Genomic DNA, 26,571 nt, shown 5'->3' on the forward strand with positions numbered 1-26,571 from the left:
TAATATATATATGAGAAAAGAATCTGAAGAAGAATAGATACATCTACAACTGAATCACTTCGTTGCATCTGATACTCAACACTAGTTGGGTTTGTTGTAGTTGATCATAAATCACTAGCCTTAGCTGATTGTAAATCAGCTACACTCCAAGACAACTTTTTTAAAAAGAGGGCACTCCTAAGACCTCCATAGGTGCCCACACTACCTATCAAGACATAGAATCCCCAGGAGGCTGGTTCTCACATCACAGTCACCTTCCTGGCAGGAAGTACATATAAACAGCAACTCTGAAAGCTGGAGAAATAGACAAACAACAGAGCTAGAAGAAGCCACAACTTATTCCATCCACACAAGATGTCCATCAGTAGAAGTGAACCAACAATGCATTACCACCCGTAAATTTATCTAGTATGTTCAAAACAAACACATTAAAAAGGGATTACTCACTATTTATGTGTCAGGGAAGCAATAATAACGTCTTTATTGCACATATAGGTGTTCTTGAGTGCTTCCAAAGTGATGTGGAACTTGAAAACATTTTCTGGTTTCAGAGAATTAATTAGCTCCCCTGTGGAGCAGCTCACGAGCAGTACCGCCATGCTGGACATAGACTGACTGAGTCAGAAAGGGGAGTGATACTGAATTATTCATCTTTGCAATAAGTGTACATCAAGCATCCACACCATGTGGGCTCTGGGCTGAGGGCTGTGAGCACATAAATGGATTGAAATAAGTCCTTGCTCTCAAGGAGCTTGCAGCCTAGTTGGTGGGTGGGGCGAGTTGGGGGAGGGTAGTGAACTTGTCAACAGCTGGCTCTAATCCAAACAAAGGGCCCAGGTAAGAAGGATAAACATTGAGATGCTGGAGGAGGCTATGAAATAGTGTGTAAGATAGGTCTGGGAAGAAAGAAATTGCAGAGGTTTATGAAAACCGTGATTAGGAATTTGGTCTTTTACTATATGGAGCCATTATTAATGATTATGTATGTATACCTACATATATATTTGTTGTTTTTCAGTCACCAAGTCATGTCTGACTCTTTGCAACCCCATGGACTGCAGCACTCCAGGCTTCCCTATCCTTCACTATCTCCCAGAGTTTGCTCAAACTCATGTCCATTGAGTTGAAGATGCCATCCAAGCATTTCATCCTCTGTCGTCCCCTTCTCCTCCCGCCTTCAGTCTTTCCCAGCGTCAGGGTCTTTTCCAGTGAGTCAACTCTTTGCATCAGGTAGCTTCAGCTACAGCCTCAGTCCTTCCAATAAATATTCAGGATTGATTTCCTTTAGGTTTGACTGATTTGATCTCCTTGCCGTCTAAGTAACTCTCAAGTGAGTATGTGTGTGTGTGTATATTTAATTAATTTGAATTCATTTATATGGATACTCTTCAAATTATTGTTGTTTTTTTGGTGTTAAACAATAAACTCATTTCTCCCACCCAACAGCCCCTTCCTTTGGCAACCACCAATGTCTTCTCTGTATCTGAGTCTTGTTTTGTTTGGCGGATTCCACAAACGTTGAGCTCATACAGTGTTTGTCTTTCTCTAACTTATTTCACTTAGCATAATGCTCTCGAGATACTACATGTTGTCACGAATGGAAGGATTTTTCTTTTTCACAGCTGAGTATTATTCCGTTACACATATATTCTCTACTTTTACTTTATCCTTTTATCTGTTGATAAGCACAGGTCGTTTCCCTATTTTGGCTCTTGCAAATAATGTTGCAATGAACATGGGGGTATAAATATCTTTCCAAGAGAGTGAGTTTTGTTTCCTGCAAATAAACACCCTGAAGTGGGACTTCTGGGTCATATGGGAGTTCTCTTGAATTTTTTTGAGGACCCGTGTTTTCCATAGTGGCTGCACCAGTTTACACTCCTAGCTAGTACTCCAATTCTTAATGAAAACTCTCCATACATGGAAGGAAAATCGATCTACTTGCCTAAATTATTCAAATGATTATCTTTTTAAATAGTTTGCCTGGTGAGTTTCAGATCAAAATGTATACTATTGTGTAAAGACTGGACTGTTTGTGGAATGGGCAACACTTAGTTTAGATTTTCCACACTCACAGAAGATCTGATCTCTGTTGACGTTCCTTTTTTTTGTGAATCAGACTGCCATGAAATGAGGAAATCTGTGAGAAGCTGTGGAGAGAGACACACGGAGAGGTGAACACCGAAGGACAGTGAGGACCCCGCCCTCAACTCCTGGTGACTCCTGAGAGCCTGTAGCCCGCCAGGTGGCAGGGTGAGCCATCTGGGAGGCAGAGGAAGTGTCCGTTCTGAGTGCAGAGGCCCTGAGTTCACACAGCACAGGCCAGAACTCAGCCTTCCTCCCTGAGCCTCGTCCAGATTTCAGATCCAGCAAGAGGAAGGGTTGTTATTTTAAGCCAAGAAGTTCTAGGGTGGTCCTTTCTCAAGGGCGGTTAGCCGGCACAACTTCCACAAAGAATTCACGACAGTGACATCTTTTCGGCTTGATCCCATTCATTCCTTAGACACCAGAGTTTTTGACACCCCCAACTCTTCAGATTTCAGAAATTCAACTCAAGGGCTCTTTCTCTTGAGAGTTTCAAAGGGAGACAATTCAAAATTCCAAGACTTTCCTTTACATGCAAAATTACTGAAATATATTCCTTTTAAAACAATTGACCCCATGTTTAAAAAAAATTGCACTAAGAACACCAGTAAATATTGTTGGCCTTTACATTTCTGTAACATTTGTAATATACACAGACAAGTTTTACAAAAGCTTCACCTCCAACCCACAGGGACTACCGCTGTACATGTGAAGGTCACAGACACTCATGGCCCTTCAATGCCAGGCTTTCTTCCCTAATTCACTAATCAAGAGTTACAAATATAACTTCTCTCTCCTCTTCCTTTTTTTGTGTTGGCTCTTAAGACAAGGCGGGAACAGCAACCAGTCAGCTCTTCATATTAAGCAGCATATTTTGCTGAGCTGGACTTGACTCCTGGTTGCTACAAAACAAATTCAAGTTTATATGGAAGGTGACAAACTCCATGCCCTGTCATTCATCCTTTTTATAGCCTGGGTGACACCAACAGTCAGCAAGTCTTGTTGATTATGTGAATCGACTAGAGCACAAAGCATCCTAGTCTAGAGATTTCCTGTGTCAATAGTTAGAAATTGTTTGTTTTAATTAAGAGAAAACTAATTCCACTGCTTTTGGTTACTACATAAATTTTTAAAAAGAAACCCATAATCCCAGTATTAAGAGGGATAAACAATGCTTATCGTTTCAACTGCATATTTATTACCTAGAGTGCATATGACTCTACACAGGAGTCTAAATGCATATATATGCAACAAAACATGTATTAAACTCTTTAACAGTTAATAATGGCCAAAAGGAAAACATATTGAGATTTTACTATGCCTTAGGCATTGCATTGTTTTTTCATAAATACTATTTAATTTAAAGCACGAAGACACTATGAGGTAAATAACATCAATCCAATCATACAACCAAGGTATTAGAGAGGAATAGCACAGCTGGCAAGTAAAAATGTCTGACTCCAAACCGAGATCTGTCCATTTCAGATTTTAATTTTCACTATTTTCTCATCTTCTGCATCTGATTGTTTCAACTAAAATTGTATTATAACCATCATTCCTGACCATGTTCACCTATCCACTTACAACAACAGTTCAATGTCTGACTAATATTGAAATAGTTTTTCAAACTATTTCACCATTTCTTTCTTGTGAGATATGAGTTCGGTTTTGATATTCTACTAGTAAAAGCAACACAGCAATAAACATCCTGGTAGATAAATCTTGTTGTACATCCTCAATTATTTCCTGAGGATGATTTTCTAGAAATAGAGTCATGAGGACAAAGACATGCAAATATTTTATGTTTTCAATAGTAATGCCAAATTTCCCTTCAGAAAAAAAACTATACCAAATTACACACCTGCCATCCATATTTACCTGTGACTTTATCTAAAAAACAAAACAAAATAAATAAACAAAACTTCAAACTACAACCTTTCTAATCATAGTATCATCTTGGAAAATATCTTAGGAGTCATTCCCCCCACCCCAATCTCCTCCACATTTATGGACCCTTTTCATAGTGCAGCCCTGATCTGGGGTATCTGTCCTATAGTTGATAGAAAGTGAGCGCAGTAAATAAAGGATTATTTAATACATCCCTAAGCCACAAAGCACAAACTCTCTCGGCAATGAAATACTGCTCAGTTTGAAGATGCATCCAGAATAAGAGAGCCACACTGGAAATGAGGAAACCTTGGCAGGCTTCCAACAGACTGGACACGGGTCATGAAATGATAAAAATTGTCTGGTCCTTCTCACCTGGAATGGGTTTGCTCTAGGTGTTAGTGCTGGCTATGTACCTCTCACCCTATGCAGCTGTGCAACAGCTTGGTTTTCTTTGCCTTTGGGAATTCTGCAGACAGAGGTGGGGTGATCAGTGAGAGAAGATTATTTAGAAACAAGAATGAGGTACACAGTTGTACATTTCTAGCTCACAGAGGTGTGAGTTTAACTGTCTGTGTCTTCTGTCCCACCCAAACTCTTACAGATTTCATCACTGAGTCCTTGGGGTTCTAGAGACACAGGGATTTAGCAGCTTGAAGGAGAAATTGACCTTCCACTGGTTAAGCTTTCCTTGAGAACCCTACCGGTTAGACACAACACATTGCTGGATGTTGCAGTGGAGAAAGAAAAATGAACAATACTCACAGGTGAATGAAGCAATAGAAATCTATAAACAAATCCATAAAACAAATATATGTAAATCCTGCAAGTGATTGGCAAATACAACGGAGACAGCAAAGAGAAGGGAAGGTTAATTCTGCCTGGGGTGAGAGTGAGGATGGGCTATAAAAGAAGGTGCTATCTGTAGACCCTGGGGAGGCCAGGTCCTCTGGCCCAATTTTTTATTTTTTCCTTTTGGTATAGATCTGATAAATAATTTACATCATGAAACAATACCGTTATGAAAATCAGATATTCGCTTTAATCTTACACACACTTTCTTAAGGGACTTACAGACTCCATTTCGGCTGCACATACATGCACAGTCCTCCCCGGGAGAGGAAGGAAAAAATTAATTTTCTAACACCTTCTGCTTTGGGAAACTGATTGGACTGGCTGGGGGGGGGAAGGGCTCTGAGCCCAAAACTTTGGGCTTCCGGAACTGCAGGGGGCCTTTCCAGGGTCTTATCTTGGAGTCTTGAGTGGGGAGGCGGGGGTGGTAGCCCACTTAATCATCTTCCGGCAAAATAGCCGAGCGCGATATTCTGCACCCAGTGGACCATCATCTGTCGAAAGGATTTCAAGCATCCTCCTTTCTTCCCATTTAGAGGTTCATCCACCCATATCCCCACGTTGTGTTGCTCCGGCCAGCTAAATTCGGTTCTGATCTCGAGAGTTAGAAAAAACAGAGGAGAAAGGATCGGGCCGTAGCATGCTGAGCGTGGAGCTATGCCAGGAGGTGTGAGAGAGGGGGGCGAGGGCGGCGCACCGAGCGAGCGCTCGCGCCCCAGCTCCGCGGCTCCTGCGGCCATCGCTCAGCCCCCGCCCCCTCGCTCCCTCGCGGACCCCCGCCCGGCAGGCGGGAGGGCAGCGCCCGCGCCGCCGAGGCTGGGCTCGGGCTGTCGCGCTCGTCCCCTGCTGCTCTGGCCGTCCCCAGCCGCCTCCTCCTCCTCCCACTCCCTCCTCCCCGGCCGGGCTTTGGAGGCGATTCCCCTCTAGCGACCGAGCCGATCGCTTCTGGGCGGGCGGCGCTTTGTCTGCTCCCTCCAGCGAGGCTCCGGGCCCGGCGCCGGGTCTGCAGCGGCCGCCGCTGCAGCGGGAGCCCGGCGGCGCCTTCTCGCGCCCCCGGGGGCCGCGCCCTCTCCCTGCCGAGGCGCCGGGGGACGGCGGCCCAGCCACTCACCGCCCGCGTCCCGCGCACCAACGCCGCCGCCGCCGCCGCCGCCGCGGGAGAACCGGCCCGGTCCGAGGCAGGCAGCCCGGCGGGCAGTCGGGCGGGGACGGCGGCTGCTGCGGGTCTGGCAGCGCGCACGCCACCCCGCAGACGCACCCAACGCCTCCTCCGTGCGCTGCGAGGATGGAGCAGCCGCCCCGGCCGCGGACTGGCGCAAGGTAAGGTGTAGCCGCCTGTTGCTTTTCGCCCAGCGCCGCGTTGGCCCCTCTGCCCGGGTACCTAGGCCGTCCCTCTCCGGAACCCGTAGAGAAGAACCATCATCACCCCATTTCTGAGCCGTGTCCAACCCCCAGGCTCCCTGGCGCAGATCCTTGGAGAGACCCCCTTCCTGGCTAGTGGCGGGAGGTGGGGGGTGTCGACCCTCTTTGCTCGCGTGCCGCTGGCTGCAGTGCCACAGTCTGCAAACTTTTGTGCCCCCTCGCTGCGCGGCGCTCAGCCAGTGCGCGCAAGTTGCACAGCTAGTTCTCGCTCGCGCCCTTCCCCCCATCCCCCCCACCCCCCGCCTCGCCGGAGGCATGTCTATTTCTCTGTGTGTTCTTGCCAGTCGACTTTTCGCTTCCTGCAGAGGGGCCAGGGTCTGGGACCCAAAGGTGCTCATCCTGCCTGTAGGGGTTGAGTAGGAGCCGAGAGGGTGAAATAGAATCGGTGGGACGTGGCGGGGGGGGGGGGGAGGCTGCCCCTTCCCCCCGCCCCGGGGCTCCGTCCGGCGCGGCGGGAGTCGGTCGGTTCTCCCGTGTGCCACCCCCAACTCGGTCATGAAACCCTCGCAGTGGTTTGCGGCTGTGCGCCGTGGGAAGGCAAGTGCAGATCCGGGTGGGTGAAGTAAGTGGTTTTGGGGGGGCAAAGGTGGCCGGCGGGGTGTTGGGGGGGGCGGTGGGAGGAAGCTGGAGGTGGAGACGGATCGGGTTGAGGGGAGACCAAAAGCTCGGCTCAAGTGGGCGAGGGGCCGGCTCCCCAGCCGTCTTCTGGGAATCTGAGTGTGGAGGGCACCGACTCGGTGTGTAAATACGGCTGGGGGAGGGGGCAGGTACCCGGGGAAGCGCCGGGGGGCCGACCCCAGCCGCCGAATGCTGGGCCCGGGGGTGGGGGGCGTGGGAAGGCCGTCTTCTGGATGCCTGGACTGGGGCGATCTCCGTCTCCGGGTGGAACAGACCGTGTCCGTTGGCGTCTTGGGCGGTGACTGAGTGGTCGGGGGGTGGGGGGGAGGGAGCGCTTTCCCAGCTCCAGGAGGACCCCGCGTCCCCTGTTCCCCAGCACCCGCGGCTGCACCTTTCCCCTTCTGCAGCCCGGCCGGCCGGCCCACGCCCACCCTCCAGCCCGGCGCCTGGGAGTTCGGGGTGTTTCCGCAGCCGCGGGGTGGGAAGGGGATTCCGGGACTCCGGGGGGAGGCTTGTGTGCTGCTTGGGGAGTGTCCCCGGCGCCTGGGCTTGGAGACCCGGGTCCCAGGCAGTGGGAGGACGGCGCAGGGGCCGCGGCTGCAGCGCCAGCCCCCTCCCCCGCCTCCCGCGCCTCCCCCCTGGGCGGAGCGAGCGACCCGGGGAGCCCCGAGCCCCCCGGGCGGCTCTGGAGCACTGATCCCGGAGGGGATGCGGCGAAAGGCGGGGCGCGGGGCGAGGGGGTGCGGGCCTCCGGGGAGGGGAGGCCTGGCTCCTAGACCCGGGGCCCCGGGCAGAGGGAACTCGGTCCACCTCTCTGCTCCCAGGTAGACCCTCTGGGCTGTTTCAGACGTCTTGGTGGATGAGGGAAGGCGAGCCCCTTTCCTCTTTGGCATCCAGCAATCTGGTGGGGAAGGCCACTGGGAGGAGGGTCCCTAGAGTGCTGTGAAGAAGGGGAGCCCCCCTCACCCCGCGGCCCCTTGGAGGCCCTTGGGGAACTCTCTAGGCTATCAAAGGCCTGGCAGCTCCTGGTTTAACCCTTCCTCTCTGAGGAGTGCACGCCCCTCTCAAAGTGGCGCCTTTGGCTGAGACTCCGGTCCCGGGTCGCTTCCTCCCGGCTGCAGAGAAGAGGGGTTTGAATATTGCCTGGGTCTGGAGCGCCCGAAACCCTCGGGTCGTCCCTAAGCAGCTCTCCCACGTGCAGGCGCGGAGGGGGACCCTCCTCTCGTCCCTGCGGTTCCCCTGCAGACATTTCTGGATCCGAGCTGGGAGAAAGCAGAGCTCCGCGCAGACCCCTCTTTTGGGCCCCAGGCTTTGCAGACCCTCCTGGAAGAGACTCCTCCTCAGGGAGGAGTTCTGAGTTGGGTCATTCCCTTCCATCCAGAGTCCCCCTGTGGCCTCGCGCTCCCTGCCTCCGGAAGGCAAGCTCCAGAGCCCCAGGCAGCTGTCGGGGACGGGGGGGGGGGGGGGGGGGGGGGGGATGCCCTGGGACCGGGCTGGGGTGCAGCTTCTGAGCGCCAAAGCCACACCCCACAGGCCGCTTTGGTCTCTTCCGAATTCCCCGGCTGGTCAGGTAGGATCCTAGAATTAAGTCCCTCGCTCAAGCTCACCATTGAGCTTTTGACTCCCAGGACCTGCTTCTCACTGGATGCTTATGGCCTGGTTTGTGTTCTGCTTCCCTTGCTTTGCTTGTAGAAAGAGACGGAACATGTCCTTTGGTTGCTGTGGGTCTTGTGGTGGGCAGGCTTTTCCTAGTTGCAGGAGATCAGGGCTTGCCTCCCAAGGTGTCGGGTCCCTGGAGCCCTCAGGCTTCAGAAGTTGCGGCGCCGGGCTCAGTTGTTCCCTGTCGTGTGGAATCCTCCTGGACCAGGGAGAGAACCCGTGTCCCCCATGTTGGCAGCCAGATTCTCAATCCCTGGGCCACCAGGAAAGTCCCCTTGGCAACTGCTGACGGAGGACTTAAAATTCGCACCAAGGTGCTTGTGCAGGTTGCTGGGGAGCTCTTCTGAGGGGCCAGGTAGCAGGGACAATGGTCCACACTGGCCTTTACCCTGTGCCAGGCTCTGATGGTTTCCTGGGCACAACCCTGCTCACAACCCTGGAGGAGAGTTATTTTGAAAACCAAGCGGTGGAGAAAGTAATCGGTTCGCTCCTTGTCACCCAGCCAGTAAGTAGCTGGACAGGTTAGTTTTGGGTGGAGGACAGTTGGTGTGTCCCTGCTTTGAGCCCCACTTGTTCCCAAAGATCCTTTGGCCACAGGACGTGTGTGAGGCCCTAGTCTTCTACTTCACCCCGGGGCCGTGTGGGCAGCGCCATGCTGGCCTGTGAGGCTCCTGGGGCTGTGACACTGATGGGTCCCTTGGGGCGCACCTCGGCAGGTTGGGATCCTGGCTCTGGAAGCAGATTCAGGGAGTTGGCCACCGGCACTGGACTTCTTTTCTGATTCTTTTGGAGAGTGTGCGTGGTAAGTCGCTTCAGTCACGTCTGCCTCTTTGCGACCCCATGGACTGTAGCCCGCCAGGCTCCTCTGCCCATGGCATTCTCCAGACAGGAATATTGGAGTGGGTGGCCATGCCCTCCTCCAGGGATCTTCCAGACCCAGGGATCGAACCCGTGTCTCTTATGTCTCCTGCATTGGCAAGCAGGTTCTTTACCACTGGGAAGTGCCACCTGGGAAGCCCTTTTGTAAAAGTGAGGAGATATGGAAGGGGGGATATGAGTGTGAGCAGGGTCTGCTCTAGAGACACAAATTGTAGGCACTGGATTCTGCAAGAGTCTATTTCTCATGACTGAATCACAGAGTATCAGAGCGAGGGCCTTCTCAGATCTGTCCCTCCCAGCCCAGAGGCGGAAGAATATTCCCTGATGAAGGTCATTTTGGTGTGTTTCTAGCACCGCTAGTACTAGAACCACTGTCTTCCGACCCTTGGTTGAAATAGCCCATGTTGGTGCACACATGCATTGGGTTCACTGCGGTTGTTTCTCAGCATCTTAAAATTAATTTGTGAAAAATTGATTAGGGGAAAACTATTTAAAAAGTAGAGCTCTTTGCTAATTTGACATAAATGCCTCCATCTGCATAACCAGAAAAAAGCCGCGATTGTAGAGTGGTTAAACCACCACAAATGTATGTCTTTTGCCAAAAATGCAGTAGACCATTTATAAGTCTTCTGGTAAAAGACTAACTGTGCAGCCTTTTCAATAATTCTAAAGAAAATTAAAGGCATTCTCAGTCATTTTAGCCAGGTCCTTCTGTCCAGTGGAGTGGGTATGTCTTCCCCCACCCGCGAGTATTTGTGAAAATAAGAGAAAATGTCGGACCTCAGAGGGAAAAATCCTTTTGCTTCCTATGAAGCTATTTGGTATTATTTCTCTTGGATTTCTGATCATTGGTTTCTGATTTCTGATCCTAAACTTTAGGCTGCTGTCAACTTCAGGCAAAAACCACATCTTTCTGGTGGACATATCTGGGGCTCAGAAATAGACATACTTGGGGCTCAGAAATGGGAAATTATTCTTTGCCATGTCTGACTCACTGAGCCCTTTTAACAAAGGGGACTTTCTCTAGCAGTTTGGGCATTCCTTATGCCCCTCGGTGTTCTTGTAGGACAGAATTCTGATTCCTAAGAACATCCCCTGTCTTCTCCCCTGCAGCTACAGTATCAAGATGCTCTTCCCCTGGAGCTGAATCAACAAAAAGTAAACAGAGAGGGAATTGGGAAAGCCTGTTTCTCAGAGTCACACTGAGGCGGGGGAGGTAAGAGTTGCAGGCAGATGGTGGAGATTTGGTGCCTTTTATGTCCCCTGGAACAAGCTTTGCACCCCTGTTGCTGTGACAAGCCAGGATGGAGGCCCTTGGGCAGCAAGGACAGCCATGTGGGGGTGAGGCAGGGGTGGGGGGATGGACAGAGGCTTCGGAGAGAGAGGGCTTTTGTGGGCCCTGCCCGATGCTGTCCTTCCGGCCTCCCCTCCTGCCCATCTCCTCAGTCCGCCCTTAGGGCTGGTCTGACTGATCTGAATCCCAGAGTCCGCTGTTATCTCAAGGGAAGCATTCGCTTTCTAGAGAGTTCATTAGAAACACATATTGTTTTTACTATAAGTAGGGAAAAGTATGTCGCGATGTCCGCAGGGAGCGCCCTGAACCTCAAATCATCCCAGAAGGGTGATCTTCTGAAGGAGGGGCAGCTGCTGTAGCTGGATTCCCGCAGTGTTGGAGCAGTGGCATTGAAATCAGGCGCGACAGCCTCCCAGAGAAGGGGTCTCTCTCAGGAACCACAGGAGGCAGACGCTGCTCACCCCTGGGCGGACATCCTGGTTTCCAGTTCCTAGCTTTTCAGGCGTGCCAGGGGAGTTCCTTGTCTCTTTGTCCCGCGTATGTGGTCCACATCCCCTCTGCTAACTCATGCACTCACTGCCCGAGGCCCACACAGCGCTTCTACAGGGACAGCTCATTGGGGGTATAGTTATCTTAAACCATATAAACACAAGTTTGTTGACAGAATAACTATTATTATTGAGCAATATGCTCTGGGAAGAGGTTATGAAACACATGAACCTTTTTACTTGGAACACAACGAGTAACTATTTTTACACAATACATAGTAAGAATTAAAATTCTCAGTGTTGGTGAGATAGTTAAAAATAAGAGAATTAAGAACCACAGCATCTGAATTTGACCTGTGTTTATTAACAAGAGAATCCGAATAATAAGGATCTGTGGAATTTGAAGGTGATGACGGGGGAAAATAAGGAAAAGAAAATATAGCCAAGTAGAACCTGAGAAGCTATTTCTTCATTGGCTTTATTTTAAATAAAAATATAATATCTTAATCTAGATTTAAATAATCCACAGGATTTATCTTCAGATTGTGGCATGATGAGCTTTATCCTACAAGTGGTTGGGAACCATAACGGCAGCTCTTAGGTCTGACATACTGGTATATACCTATCTGTGCTTTGTAAAAACTTGGTGAATTAATGCATCACAACATGATGAAATGGCCATTTGAGGTAAGAATGAAGTCTGCAGCCTTCTCAATACCCAACAAGTTTGGACTATATTTTCCCAAAGTGAGTAAGTTAAGGGTAAGGACTGTATAATATTTAAATTTTTTTAAAAAAATATGAATTAAATATTGAAAAGGGCTTCCCAGGTGTTGCCAGTGGTAAAGAACCCACCTGCCAATGCAGGAGACTTAAGAGACGCAGGTTCGATCCCTGGGTTGGGAAGATCTCCTGGAGGAGGGCCTGGCAACCCACTCCAGTAATCTTACCTGGAGACTCCCATGGACAGAAGAGCCTGGTGGGCTACAGTCCATAGGGTCGCACAGAGTTGGACACGACTGAAGTGACTTAGCATGCATGCATGCATGCATGTACAGAAAAAGAACCACTCTGATAATGACTTTTTTCTTTGGAGGATAAATTAACAGATATTATAAAATTTATGGTTTCAATTTCTCCTAAACTCTCTGAGCTGCTTTTTATATTAATACTTGTCCAGGGACAGGTTTTGAAAAAAGGATTGGAGCCAGTGTTTGAAAAAGGATTTGTGCCTTTTAGTAGAAGTAAAATGGGAACAAATATAAAAAATAAAAATATAATATTGTGAGTCACTTTTAGGCATGGAGTAACACAAATCTAGATCGGTTCCTTCTTTCTTTTTTTCCTGCCTTCTTTCCCTCTTCTTCTTTTCTTTAGATCATTGATAGACTTTTCAGTCTGCATATAAGTCAGTCCCTTGCTGTGGGAGATGGCTATTTCAGGACACAAATTTCCCCTGGTGGGAAGAGGAAGAAGGCACCAGGGCCCTTGTATATTTGTCCAGAGCTATAGCACAAAGGTGCTTAAGTCACACTGACTTCTCGAGTCTGCCCTCAGTTCTGATCTAGAAAAGCAGTGCTTGTATAGGCCTGCATACAGAGGGCTCACCCGGGTAGCAGTGACTAAGCAGGATCCTTTGTGTGGCTACACTGGGAATTTATGCTCTGCGAGGAATCCTGGCCCCAGCTTGCTGACCTTCCCTAGACATCTGGTCATGAGGGATTATCAAGCAGGAATGCTTGCCATCCTTTCTACAGAGTACATTTAAGCTTGGGTTGTCAGAGTTATAGCATCTCCTGCCGTGGAGTGTTGGAGACTCATTTATTTGGGTGGGCAGTCTGTTTTTCAGTTGCTTCTCAAAAGCATTTCTTATCAACAGAATGAATACCCTGCCCCAGTGAAAGATAGTAGGCAGACCCTTGGTGCACAAATCACCTGCTACAAGACCTATGAAAAAAGGAAGGCTGAGGGCCCGCTGGGTCAGGAGGCCCAGGAGAGAGGTCCTGGAGAAGCATTGGAGGAGGGGGTAGGAGAAAACAGGGGTGGGAGGGGGCAAGCGTCAGGAGAAATGGACCACCCAAAGGAAGAGGGCCCAGCGATCAGCAGAGGAAGATGAACAGATACTTGGTTTAAGCCAAACCCGACGAATAAAGAAAGGCATAAAAATAAGAGAAGATGAAGAAAGCTAATGGGAATGCTCAAGGCCTGGAGAGGAGGTGCACAAGCTGTCAGGGTGCGCCTGCGTAATTCCTCAAGGTCTGGATCAACTTAGTGGCAGGCTGAGAGCTCACCCAGAGGTCAGAATTTCTTTCCCATGTCCTCTGTCCTTGGCGAAGGTGGCTTCTGCAACACCAGGCCAAAGCCTCTTAATCTTATTTATGCCATGGTGCCCTTTGGCGGTCTGACAAGTATAGGGACCCTAGAATGATGCGTTTCAACGTACACATTGCAATACGTAAGATTATAACACAAATCTTATTGAGACCATTTTTCATGCTACATAAACCACTGTGACCTACTAGCGTCAGTGTAACAAGATCGGACATAGACCAATAATTGGGTGAGCGTGATGCTGCCTTGGGAAACTGCAGGCCTGAACCATGATAGGAAAACGTCCCATTAGTACGTTTGGGTGACAGTGTCGCTGGTAAGCGTACTCCGCCTAAAGTTTGTGGCTTGCATTTTAGAGAATGAAATGCTACATTGTAGCTTGTTGTTGGGAAGCACATTCATGACTGTTGTCGTATTCAAGTTCATGGATTCTTGGAATTCTGTTGATAGATGCCTTGGAGAGGTCTGTGGCTAGGGTGACCACAGATGATCGGGTACTTTTAAGAATGAAAGGGAGCCTAGTTGTTGCTGTACAAAGTGGGTGTGAATTGGGATGGGCCTGGGCAAATGGTGACAGAAGGTCCCTCCTCTGCTATCCACCACTTCCCTGGTGGCTCAGATGGTAAAGTGTCTGCCTGCAACTTGGGGGACCCGGGTTCGATCCCTGGGTTGGGAAGATCCCCTGGAGAAGGAAATGGCAACCTACTCCAGTTCTCTTGCCTGGAGAATCACATGGACAGAGGAGCCTGGTGGGCTACAGTCCACGGGGTTGCAAAGAGTCGGACATGATTGAGCAGCTTCACTTTCTCTCTTTTCTTTCTTTCAGCTGCCATCACCTCCCCAGGGTCTCTCTTCCCAGATCAGTTTTCCCTTCTCTGGCCCAAGGGATTGTCATTATCTGCCCTATTCCCAGGGGTCATGGTGGTGGCTACTGATGGGCTTTGGGGAGTGGAGAACAACTCTAGCTGAAAGAAGCCACGAGGCAGGCCGCAGCCAGGCTGGAGGGAGCCTTTGTAAGGACTGGACAGTGGGCTTCCTTGGAATAGCTGCAGCCTCTGGGTCCTGGCTGGGTGAACGCTGGCCTGCATTTCAGTTCCCGATTGCTGCCTTGGCCAGATGTCCTGAAGCCTTGGCCAATTTCACTTGAAGCGAGGCTGAATTATTAGACTACGGTGCAGTTCAGCAGAAAGTTTCACCTTCTCCAACAATCTTTTTTTTTTTTTTTCCCAAAGCAGAGCTGCCACAATGGCTTTGCAAGGTTCACTTCCTGTCCCTGCCCATCCTACTTACCAGGAAATGGCCTCAGTGCAGGCAGGTGGAGGGAGGGCCTGTGGGAAGAGGCCAGGACCTGGAGAGTTCTTAGACTGGATCATAAGACCTCGAGTGAGGGAGGTGGACCGAGGTCACAGCGTGTTCCCTGAGCAGATGGCTCGTGTTGTCCTGTGCTGGGGGAAGTGACAGCAGGTCCCTGCTTCTGGAGATTGCCTTGTGTCTGTCTGTTCCAGCTGGTGAAGTGGAACCAGCTCGGTAGAAAAAAAAAGACTCTTCTAAGAAAACCTTTGACTCTGCAGGGGGTACACAGCATCTCAGAAACTTTGTCTTTATGTGCACGTGGATTATTCGATAGGAGAAGGCAGTGGCACCCCACTCCAGTCCTCTTGCCTGGAAAATCCCATGGACAGAGGAGCCTGGTGGGCTGCAGTCCATGGGATCCCGAAGAGTCGGACACGACTGAGCGACTTCACTTTCACTTTTCACCTTCCTGCATTGGAGAAGGAAATGGCAACCCACTCCAGTGTTCTTGCCTGGAGAATCCCAGGGATGGCGGAGCCTGGTGGGCTGCCATCTATGGGGTCGCACAGAGTCGGACACGACTGAAGTGACTCAGCAGCAGCAGAGTATTAGACCGGGAGCGGGGCAGCTGGCTCTCGGTCCAGCTTTGGACCTCACCAGCTCGGGGTCTTTGGGCTGGCTAAGACGACTGCCTTCCGCTCTCCTTCCTCGGTGAGAGGGTGTTCGGGAGCCAGCTGGTTTCTAAAGCCCCTCCCGGCACTGTGGTCTGCACCGTGTAGTTTATACTCCCCAGACCAGGCTCCCTCTGTAAGAGGGTTCTGGCTCACTGCTTTGCACCGCCTTCCTTAGGTAGCACAGATCCAGCAGTGACAGGTGGAGACTCCCCACCACCCCGAGGGGCTGCGACTGGAGTGAGGGGATGGAGGAGAGGAAGCTGGCAGGGACAGGGATGGAGCCGGGAAGGAGTGGGACGGTTGATAACTGTTCTCGAAACAAGAGTCATCGCTCAGGAGAGACAGAGGAGGAGCTCCTGAAGTGTGTGCTCATCTGCATCGAACCCTTCATAACCATGGAGTCACGACTTTCCCTGCTGAAAATGGCTCAGGTGCTCCGGGTTGCCTCTAGAAGAAGTAGATCCTTATGATGCTTTTGTGGGTCCTCCCTCACCTGCCTGTGTCTTCAGCTGGCATTTTCCATTTCTGCACCCTGAGGCATTCAAGCTGGTGTGCTCCTACTACTTAGTACTAGATAGTAAGTATGTTAGGCTTCACACCTCTTCTCTCAAGCTCTGCACTGGGTGGGGTCATACGGTAGCTTGCCGTCAGCTGTGGTCAGCCAGCTACACCCCAGAAACTGACTGCTATTCTAAAGCAGGGCAGTCTTCCCGGAGAGTCTACTGTTAAAAATGACTAGCTCACACCACGTCCCTGCCCCCACCCAAAGACTACAGTTCCTGCCACGAAAACGCCTCCATCTGCTGTTACCAACTCCTGACAGCTCATCTGTCTTTCTTTCCTTCTCTCTTGCTTTCCCTTCTTTCCCTCCCTTCCTTCTATCTAAGTGTCCATCTAATCCACCTTCTCATCCAGAGGTCGCCAGACTCCATTCTCTTGCCTCTTCTGCTGCTTAACGGTTGAGTCAGGAAATCTGGAAGGCTGTCCTAACTTTTAACATTTAACACACCCCAGTTTTCTCTACATCAAATGGGTATAACTGGTCGTCGTGAGGCTAAAGTGAGTTAGTATGCATAAGGCACCTTGAATAGTCTCTGATGCATGGTAAGTCTTTGATTTTAGTGTCGATCACCACCTTGGGGATTGCTTACTCTGTACCCCAGGACTGAATAGTGCACGTATGGTCCAATAAAACAAGCACAGGAAACTGTCGGAGAGACTTAAACAAAGCCTGGTTAGCTCTTCCAGGCATATCGGAATGGACTTTACGGAGCCAGGGGCATTTGAAGCGAATCTAAAAAGGACATGATAAAAACCCGTGTAACTGGCAAGACAGGTGGCAGCCTCTCAGGAGAAGGAGGGTCCCGTGACCAGAGGCGCCGAAGAGAGAGCAGCACGGTGTGTGAGGCTTTGTGTGGCTGAGCGTGAGCTGGTGGGATGAGTAGGGCTTTGATCATATCTGGGTTATGGGCGGAGTGCCTCAAGGTCTCCTCTTAGCCCTGCCTTCCTGTTGCCCGCAGCAGCACAGGTCTAAGCTTTGGATTTTCCAAAAAAAAGTCAGACTTCTGGATTCACATGCAAAAGCTCCTAATGTTTAATGGTAGAACTAATTCAATTTAAAACATAAGCAAAATAAACAAAGCAAAGCATATCCAGAGGCTGTATCCAATCTCCTGTAAGAGATGGTGACTCCAGATCCCCAAACTGTGCCCCCAGAAAGTTGCAGTTGAACACTGGACCCGATTTTGAACATGGTTCTGACAGTCACATCCCTGGTGGCTCAGCTGGTAAAGAGTCTGCCATCAGTGCAGGAGACCCGGGTCAGTCCCTGGGTCGGGAAGATCCCCTGGGGAAGGGAATGGCGCTTCACTCCAGTATTCAGGCCTGGATAGTTCCACGGACAGAGGAGCCTGGAGGGCTAGAGTCTATGGGATCGCAAGGAGTCCGACAGGACTGAGTGGCTTAACACCGAGAGTCGCTATGTGGCCACAGGTGAGAGACCCTCGAGGTCTCGGAGCTCTGGTTCTCTGCCACGTGGCTCTGCTGTTTCTTTTCCTACTGGCCTTGCAGTGAGGAACCTTTTGGACTACGGAGATAAAAGCCCTTGCAAAGTACCAGACATGGGTTAGAGTTGGGCCTCGGGCCCTGCGTGCTGTGGACAGAGCCCCGCCCTCAGCACCCCCAAGCCTGATCCCATCTCATTCATCCAGAGCTTCCTGGGTATCCTCACCTGCCTTTTTAATTTTAACGATCGATGGGGGAAGAGAAATGTAGGAGTGTTTTTTCTCCTTCATTCTGTTAAAAACTTCGCAAGGAGCTTGACATGCCATTTGGAAAGGCTGGATGTCACAGATCCAGCTGAGAGCTATTCATTGCTTCTGCTTGGATTCAAGAGTGTGGGGAAGAGGGGGCATGCGGCCTGCACGCCGTGTGTGGTGACTGTTCCTTCGAGGTGCAGTCAGCCCTGCGAGGTGTCAGTCGGGGTCATGCCAGGATCTGCACTTACACGTGTGCCATTTCCTCTCTTTCGAGTCCTTTCGATTCCAGGTTGGCTTTGGCGACGCAGGCGTTTACGGAAATGATCATACCTTAAGAGGAGAGCAGAATTATTTCTAGCTGAGGGAGCTTGGTGGATGCTGGCTTCTGTACAGCAGAGAGGTGGCCAGGCCCCCAGCCTACTTCATCAGGCCTGGTGAAAAGCACTCTGTCACTGCAGCTTTGTGAAAACTGGCTTTCCTGGTGGTCCCAGATGGTAAAGAATCTGCCTGCAATGCAGAAGCCCCAGGTTCTATCCCTGGGTCAGGAAGATCCCATGGAGGAGGGCATGGCAGCCCACTCCAGTATTCTTGCCTGGAGAACTCCATGGACAGAGGAGCCTGGTGGGCTACACTCCATGGGGTCGCAAAGAGTCGGACACGACTGAGCAACTAACACTTTCTTTTCAGGCTGATTATATGCCTTGAATCCTGTTGTTACTCCGAATTTGTGTTATCTATATTCAGTTTCGTGGCATTTCCTAATTGAACTTGATCAGGAGGCGCTTCAGAGTTGCAGGTAGGCCCTGAAGTCAGAACAGCTGTCTTTGAAAATTGTATCAGAGCTAGATTCTGGCCCCACTGCAGAACACTGCCACCTCCGCTCTGGGAGCTGACCTGTGCCTTGGTCTGCCTCAGTCTCCAAGCTCTAAGCCACCTGGGCTCTCAGGACTGAGGTGTCCGATGCCACTGTGGCTCTCACCCCCTGTCGGTGCCTCTTCCTCACCAACCTCTGCGGGAGGCCAAGGGCTTACTCTTCTGAGGTGGATATGAAACCCTTGCATGCGTGCGTGCATGCTAAGTCGCTTCAGTGTGCCCGACTCTTTGTGACCCCATGGACTGTAGCCTGCCAGGCTCCTCTGTCCATGGGATTTTCCAGGCAGGAATATTGGAGTGGGTTGCCATTTCTTCCAGAGAAGGCAGTGGCACCCCACTCCAGTACTCTTGCCTGGAAAATCCCATGGACGAAGGAGCCTGGTGGGCGGCAGTCCATGGGGTCGCTAAGAGTCGGACACGACTGAGCGACTTCCCTTTCACTTTTCACTCTCATGCATTGGAGAAGGCAATGGCAACCCACTCCAGTGTTCTTGCCTGGAGAATCCCAGGGATGGCAGAGCCTGGTGGGCTGTCATCTATGGGGTCGCACAGAGTCGGACACGACTGAAGCGACTTAGTAGCAGCAGCAGCATTTCTTCCTCAGGGGATCTTGCCCACCCAGGGGTCGAACCCGCATCTCTTTCATCTCCTGCATGGGCAAGCGGGTTCTTTACCACCAGCGTCACCTGGGAAGCCCTACGAAACACTTAGGTCTATAGAAATTAACATTATGGGTCAAATAGCATATTTACTGTGAAGGAGATGTTGGAACCACAACCCCTAATGTGATGTTGTTTGGAGATGGGACCTCTGGGTGGTGATTAAGGTTGCGAGAGGTCAGGAGGATGGTGCCAGACAGTGAGAGTTCGCTTCCTCTCTTTCCGCGGACATACACCCAGGAAGGGCCACGTGAGCATACAGGAAGAACAGGGTCTTCTGTGACCCAAGGAGAGGGCCCTCACCAGACACTGCCCATGCTGGCATGTGATCTTGGACTTCCAGTCGCCAAAACTGGGAGAAACAAAATTCCTGTTGCACCCAGTCTATGGTAGGAGGTTGCTATAGATTAGCCTGGTACCTAGCCACTTTGTGAAACATCTCTGGGAAAAGATGTGCCTTCTTCATAGCATGATATCTCCTGCTCACTGCCAGCTTGGCGCTTAGTAGGCACGCAGTAACTTCTTGTCGAATGAAAGAATGAATGAACACTGATGAATGAAGTGGGAAACGTTCAGTTGATAAACGAACATTTGGAAAACAGGTCATTTGAGTGTTGGAAATTTCCTGCAATTGTGGTTTTGGAGATGAAGGAAAAATAATTCTTGTAGAGAAGAAGCTGTGAGTAGTCTGAGTTGTTTCCTTGTTCACCCCACATAAGGTCTCCTGGACCGATTCTCCATAAGAAAATGCTGAGTTAAGCTGCTGACCTACCAACACATCATTACCTTTAGTTTAGTCAAGTAACAAAGAAAGATCATTTCTTTATAAGAGAATCTTAGGACCTCAAAATTGGAAAGGACTTCCAAGGTCCTTTTTCACTTTAAATACCCAGTGGGCAGATTGTCATAGAAGGATGTGAATTTTTTCTGAGAACACAGTGGCTCTTGGGGTCTTTCTTGTTCTTCCCAGAGATTCCGTCAGACGCTAGGAGGACTTTGCTCCACGGCTTTTGCCATTTGAGAATGGAGATGCTGGCTCCTCAAGATGCTGTTCATCTTTATTCATATCTGGGTGCAGATGAGTTCACAGTGTGTGGGTGTGGGATTTGAAGAGTCTGACATGCTTAGGTAACAGTTGGCGTGTCAGTTGTGTAATGAAGACTATGTATTGACAATGTTGAATTGTAGGCTGAATCTTGTTTTTGGTGCTTAAAAAAAAAGAAGAATAAAATTTCTAAAAGCAACACCATCGTTTTTAAGCCAGGGGTGTTTCTAAATGTTGGGACAACAGAGCTGAGAAATGTGGGTTTCCAGCATGCATCGCTTTCTTCTGCCCAGCCTGGTTTGACTGTGGAAGTCCCACTCAACTTTCTTTTGAATTGGAAGGTGCTGTACTGCTTCTAAATATACATTCATGTTGTACTCAACCGATGAAGGGAAGTAGCTTCAGAAATAACAGGTAAAATTTTAATTCACTTTTCATATTGAGGGTGGAAGAGCCAGCTGGTTTCTAAGAACAATTAATGGCATTTTACTGAATTACTAGGAAGTTACTGTTTGCTCCACAGGTTCCAAAATCTCTCAGTCATCGTCAGCTTCCAGGGCTTTCTCAGGTGAAGCTGTGCACCATCGCTTCTGTAAACAGCCACGTTCCTTTCTCTGCCTTTGCTGTGTGCTGGCAGGAATAGGGACTGAAATACAGAGAGACTTCCTGCTACTCATTTGTGGGCCGAGAAGGCATTTGTGGGCGCTAGGTAACACTGTGGATTCTACCAGAAGCAGGTGCCCTGAGTTAAAAACACATGGGGTATTGGAGTCCTGTAAGTCTTGGGTAAGGGGGTTTTAACTTTTTTTCCTGCTATGTATTCTTTTGGCTGTCTAGTGAAAGCTATGTATCACTTACTATTTTTTTTTTACATTTTATTTTGCTTAAATAAAATTTAAAATATTAATAAATATTAATGTTAACATTAATAATTTTATTTGTTTAAATAAAATGTAAAAAGACTCAAAATGTAAAAGGTATTTAGAATTACTAAGAACAAAAAAAAATACAGAAACACACTGATTTTCACAGAACTTACAACCTTATGCATGGTCTATATTGCTGCCCAATCTGTCACCATATTTTAAAAATTACTTTAAATAACACACTTTAATAGTTAGCTTAACCATCAGATGTGTTTGAATTTGCCTGGTAAAGACTTGTAGCTGACTCACCTATCATATTTCAAGAAACAATGCTAACTTATAAAGAGTTACAAATTCTCATTTTTGCAAAACTCTAACAAATAATTTAAATAGCTGATTCCTTCCCATGCATCCATGAAGGACAAGCAAGTATAGACAGGTAAGACCATAAAGCATGTTCCGTGACTGGATTGCCAGGTGGAGAATGCACCTTATCCACAATGCCAGATTAGAAATTGACCAAGCGTTGCCTCTGTGTTATGAGGTGCTATGCACATGTGCATGCTGGGTCGCTTCAGGCGTGCCCGACTCTTTGTAGCCCTGTGGAGTGTTGCTCGCCAGGCTCCTCTGTCCATGACATTCTCCAGGAGAGAAAACTGGAATGTGTCATCATACTTTTCTCCAGGGGATCTTTCCGACCCAGGGATCTAACCCACATCTCTTAAGTGTCCTGCACTGGCAAGTGGGTTCTTCACCACTAGCGCCACCTGGGAAGCGCATGAGGTGCTACAGTCACGCAGAATTAACTACCATAAAGTTATGATGTGCATAAATCATATTTCAGGATTTCTGAAATAATTGTGTTGTGATGAGAAAAAAAAAGCTGTGATTTTTATTGCTGATATCATAGGTCCTGATAATAGTAATGTAGTTTGTTGCTTGCCTTGAAATTTAAGTAAGGTGATGTGAAAGTCACTCAGTCGTTTCCAACTTTTTGTGACCCATGGACTATACACTCCATGGAATTCTCCAGGCCAGAATACTGGAGTGGGTAGCTGTTCCCTTCTCCAGGGGATCTTCCCAACCTAGGGATCGAACCCAGGTCTCCCACATTGCAGGCAGATTCTTTACCAGCTGAGCTATTAGGGAAGCCCAGAAATTTGAAGGATATGCTAAATTTCAGCTGGAAATCAGTGGAGAAAGAAAAAAAAAAAATCCGAAAGATCTTCCACGATTGTGGATCCCTTTTCTTCTAGCCACAGCTGTAATATTGAGGAGGGCTGGGTGGACCCTGAGTGAGAAACCTCTGTCTCAAGGTGTGAGTAAACACCTGATAACAAACACAGCAGTTTTCGGATGGATGAGACCTGTTAGAAGGAAGTTTTAAAAGAATGTCATTTTCTGTTGGTAGTTTATTTAGCAAACATGCCAGAATTTAACCTAAGGAGCGGTTGGCCTTGTAACTGGTCCCTTTGGAGAGAGATGCCATTGATTTTATTTAAAATAGTGTTGGGTCTTCTTTGAGAGCCAGTAGTATAATATTTTGAATATTCTTATCAATGCTAGTTCTTGAACTATTTGGGCTGGTTTAAAATAAGCCAAAGTCATTTGAAAGGAATGCTGCTGGAGGTAGAGGGTGCTCAAGGTATGTAGATGCCAGACTAGGAGTTGAAAATCCCAAGGCTTCTTTTCCGAAGGGACTTGTCAGCTTCCCTGAAGGCTGCTCCATCATGGGTGGAGGTGGGGTAGAGGTGAGATCCAGAAAAGATTGAGTTTCCAAAATGGTAGCATCTTTGGATTCAGACTGTGGTCCTCTGGAATGACAACTTTATACAAGCCTTTCTCTCTATAGAGTAATGTTCCAAGATGGTTTAAAAATATTCAGTGACAACATTCGGGGTCACAGTTTACACAATCTTGACTGCACTGAACCGTCCAATATGAACATAATGCTAGCTACTTACTTAATTTCAGCTTCCCAGTAGCTACACTCCACATCTGAAAAGAAAAAGGTGAAATTAGGTTTAATAATTTATTTCACTTAAACCCAATATCTCCAAAATTATCATTTAAACATAAAACCAAATTAAAATGTATTAAACATTTTTCACACCGAGTCTTTGAAATTTCATGTGTATTTTATACCCCGCAGCCCATTGCATTTTGGACACTTGAATTTTCATCAGACTTATTTGACCTACATTTACATTTCATAAAATGTACTGTTGAAAACCAGATTTGCATATTCAAGTTGTTTCAAATATACCTAAACATCTTCCAATAACTGAATAGGTATTAGTTTTTGAGTTTTAAATAAATCACAATTGAAATTCAGCCTTTGGCTTCTCGGTCTTGCCATTTCAAGCGCTGGAAGCTGGTTACCGTACTAGATGCTGCAGGTCCAGATTATACGGAGCACCGTTGGAGAGGGGTCCCTAGACACAGAGCCCACAGGGAAAACTTGGGAAAACTACAGAGAGAGCCTTGTCCTTCCGATTCTTTGTTCTTTCTGTGAATCTGTTCTATTAATCTTTTTCTTAATCTAGTATTTTTCCAAAAGCTCCTGATCATTTTTCTAGGATCTCTCTTGTAACCAAAGGAGACTACTGGTCACCTACATCTGGGGACAACCCACACCTGTACCCTCTGCTTCCTAGGAGGAAGGTTCAGGGGTGGGGCAGGTGCCAGGGAGACCTCTGCTGCAGGGTCTCAAGACTGAGAGTCTAGTTCCTGACTCTACGCCCTGATGCCTATGTCTGTTGAGGTACCTCTGATTCTGATTCTGAGAAATTGGGCGGAGCCCAGGAAACTGCATTTTTATCAAGTCTTCCCCGCTCTCCCTACCTTCGCCCACCGAGTGATTCAGAACAGCTTCGTCTAAGAACTGCTGACCTTAGCATCCTTCCCACCGCTGTATTCTTTTTGCTGGTGGTTCAGAGGTGTGCTCTGAGGACCCTCTTCCTCAGGAGCCCTTGTGTCTCCTTAAACTGAAGAGTTGTAGGCCCTGCTCCAAACCAGCTAAATCAGAATATTTGGAAGTGTGGCACTAGGAATCTGCATTTTGAACAAGCTCCCTAAGTCATCCTTATGCCTACTAAACCTTATACAGACCCTCCTGCTTAGAAATATGGACTTCTTCAATTCCAGCTTTTCTCACTCAGCCTTTCCCCTCATGTCTGACCTTTAGAAACACATATGCCATTTTTATTCCACCTCCCCTGTCTTAGGGTTATTTCAGGAATATGCGTTTGTTCCAGGGACTGAGGAAAGAAAAATACAGACCATGAGATCCTGTCTCTGACTGTAGACAGCTTGCAGACACGGAGGGGAGAGACAGATCTGTGGAAAACTGCGGTCACAGAGGAATTCAGGTGGAGTGCTACATAAACGTGCTGGACGCCAGGGAGAAAGTCACGCATATGCGCCTGGGCTGTGAGTTGATGAGGATGGCTTCAAAAGGGCTTCAGGACCTGTTACCAACCAGGGTTCTTGGCCTCCTCAGTCAATAAAAATTGATCAGAAGCCAGACAAGAAATTCAGGCAAGGCTTTATGGGGGTCCCTGCTACATAGAGGGGAGTGAAAACAAGTAACAGGTTCGTTTACTCACTCCCTGACAAGGGTGAGCTGGTTCCTTCTGCAGGGTGAGAGCAGGGGTGGATCCAAGGGTCGGGCTGGAGGGGTGACTTAGGTGGTTTGACCATCCCTGGGTGGTACTGAGTGCAGGGGGCAATGCGCAGTGCCCTGCTTTCGTTCCTGTCCCCAGGTCTTCACGAGTGGCACTTGGGTTTGTGGTCTCTGTGTACCTTGTCCATAATTTGCCCCAACTGCTCATGCAGGCAGTTTTTAGTCTCTGATGGTTCCTTTGTATTTTGTTGCTGGAGGAGATTTTCCAGGTGGCAAGCACTGCAGCAAAGGGTCCCAGGTCCTGGGAGCCTGGCTCAGACGCAGAGTTAATTGAGGAAAGGTACCATTGGGGGGTTTTCCATCAGATGGAGGAAAGGGGCACCCTGATGACTCAGTATGAATTAGAAACTGGGAAGGGGAGCTGGGCCATCGCAAATGACGTGGCCTAATGCATTCATCGCAGGAATCAGGCTTCACGGAGTCCTGGGAGAAGCTCAGCATGCCAATGTCCACAAGGGCACGGGAGGGAGCAGAGGAGAGCCACCGCGCAGGGCCCAGGGAGGGAGCCGGTGAGACCTCCAGAAAGCACAGCGCCCCCTGGTGATGGGCCCGAAGTTGCTGTAGGTCAGCAGGGCTCGGAGGGGGAAACCTGAGGTGAGGGAAGCAGGGACCACCAGAGCCTGGGAGAACGAACTGGAGCCCCTGCCCGTGGGAGAAGCTGGAGGAGCTGAACACGCACACTCAGAACCGTGGGCCACCTCCACGCTCAGCACCGGGGGAGCCGCCGCCTGGGAGCTGCCACGGGGCTATCCAGTCTGATGCCGTGGCTTCACTTCCGCTGCCGGGGTTCACACGGATTTCCGCAGTGGCCAGTCTTCACTCGCATCCCCCAGGCTAGGGAACTCCAGAGAACACGGGCAAACGAAGCAAAGTCAACACAACACAAAACCACTGCAGCTGGCTTAGGACACCTGTGTGTGGGTGGCTCCATGGAGGAAGGAAGTCGGCGGTGGGTGGGATGTCCAGCCTCAGTCAATCAGTTCGGTCGCTCAGCCGTGTCTGACTCTTTTCGACCCCACGGACTGCAGCATGCCAGGCCTCCCTGTCCATCACCAACTCCCGGAGCTTACTCAAACTCATGTTCATTGAGTTGGTGATGCCATGGAACCATCTCATCCTCAGTCGTCCCCTTCTCCTCCTGCCTTCAATCTTTCCCAGAATCAGGGTCTTTTCAAATGAGTCAGCTCTTTGCATCAGGTGGCCAAAGTATTGGAGTTTCAGCTTCAGCATCAGTCCTTCCAATGAATATTCAGGACTGATTTCCTTTAGGATGGATTGCTTCGATCTCCTTGCAGTCCAAGGGACTCTCAAGAGTCTTCTCCAACACCACAGTTCAAAAGCACCAGCTTTGTTTATAATCCAGCTCTCACATCTATACATGACTACTGGAAAAACCATAGCTTTGACTAGATGGACCTTTGTTGGCAAAGTAATGTCTCTGTTTTTTAATATGCTGTTTAGGTTGGTCATAACTTTTCTTCCAAGCAGCAAGTGTCTTTTCATGGCTGCAGTCACAATCTGCAGTGATTTTGGAGCCCCCCCAAAATAAAGTCTCTCATTGTTTCCATTGTTTCCCCATCTATTTGCCATGAAGCGATGGGACCAGATACCATGATCTTAGTTTTCAAGGCCCTGCTAAATTCATAAGGACTTTACCTCTGGGTAGCAACGGCTCATACCTTGCAGGAATAGCATGATAAATG

General features: G+C 49.0%; 1 protein-coding gene across 1 annotated transcript in view; it reads left to right on the forward strand.

Annotated features, from left to right (window-relative positions):
* Window positions 5,995–26,571, forward strand: part of LRRC3B (leucine rich repeat containing 3B) — a 94,303-nt gene continuing 73,726 nt past the window's right edge. The window contains exon 1 of the mRNA XM_005698922.3: window positions 5,995–6,144. The gene's annotated coding sequence lies outside the window, so the exon portion shown is untranslated. The remainder of the gene's footprint in view (window positions 6,145–26,571) is intronic.

This window comes from Capra hircus, chromosome 27 (genome assembly GCF_001704415.2).
Source record: "Capra hircus breed San Clemente chromosome 27, ASM170441v1, whole genome shotgun sequence".
Taxonomy (NCBI): domain Eukaryota; kingdom Metazoa; phylum Chordata; class Mammalia; order Artiodactyla; family Bovidae; genus Capra; species Capra hircus.